The 993-nt window shown below is 41.5% G+C and overlaps 1 long non-coding RNA gene across 1 annotated transcript; it reads right to left on the reverse strand.

Annotated features, from left to right (window-relative positions):
* Positions 1-240: 240 nt before the first annotated feature.
* Positions 241-744, reverse strand: LOC119490817. The gene is made up of 2 exons (XR_005207485.1): positions 608-744; positions 241-497 (listed from the first exon to the last, which is right to left on the reverse strand). It is a non-coding gene; the product is annotated as an uncharacterized LOC119490817 (long non-coding RNA).
* Positions 745-993: the final 249 nt, after the last annotated feature.

Below are 993 nucleotides of genomic sequence, written 5' to 3' on the forward strand. Positions count from 1 at the left end.
TCAAATGGTGGACGGAGAATCTAAACACGTAGAACATTCTTGATGAATTGAAGTAAATTCATATCAAAACATTCGTTTACAAACTCTCACACACTTTAATAGGCTACTCTATCAAAAAGTAAGCGCGATTACAAACCAAGTATACCTTTCTATAGGCCAATGAGGCAAAATTACTTAATTATATGTTATGTTCTGGTTAAACAAGACGTGGACCCAAAAGCAGCACACAAGACAGGTCTTAAAGGTGTAACAATAAAGAATTTATTATTAATAATAAATCCAAAAATGGTGGACAGGGCAAGTCTCTCCAAGTCTGTTGTGGATGGAGTCAAGACTGGAAGTCTTAAAGGGGAGCGAGGAGCATGGGGAATGTGGTTCCAATGTTCCTCCAGATGGTAATCCCGATCCACTGTGATCCAAGAGGAAGCAATGAGGTTGGAGAGTGAGCAGGTAGGAGCAGCAGGAAGCGGAGGCAGCTGGCAGGTAGGTATACCACACTAGGCAAAAATACAAAAACAGGTATGAGCACAACAGGATCAAAAGCGAGCAAGGACAAAGTCAAAAAGGAATCTAACAAGCAAGGTAAGTGAGCCTGAAAGCGTACTACCACTGTGGCGACGAAAACGATCTGGCGATGAGTGGCAGGAAGACCAGGGTTGATATACTGCAGAGTGTGTCTTGATTAGTTGATTGTTGTCAGCTGCTCCAGCAACCACCGCCCAGGAGAGGGAGGAGGAGATGGCCACACCTCCTTCTCAACAGACAGACCAGACTAACAGGGTAAAACACACAGGAGACAAAAGGACAGGGAAACAGAGGAAACACAGGGAAACTACTAGACTGCCCAGGACATAACATGACATTATACTTTTCCTAAGTATATCTCAAACTAAAAGTTAAGTTCAAGTATAAGCCAAGTATACTTAAGTACTGTATATCTCTGATAAGTACATAAAAAGAAAACTGAAAGTATACTCTCTTATTTTAAGTTTT

The sequence above is a fragment of the Sebastes umbrosus genome, chromosome 7 (genome assembly GCF_015220745.1).
Source record: "Sebastes umbrosus isolate fSebUmb1 chromosome 7, fSebUmb1.pri, whole genome shotgun sequence".
NCBI classification, from domain to species: Eukaryota; Metazoa; Chordata; class Actinopteri; order Perciformes; family Sebastidae; genus Sebastes; species Sebastes umbrosus.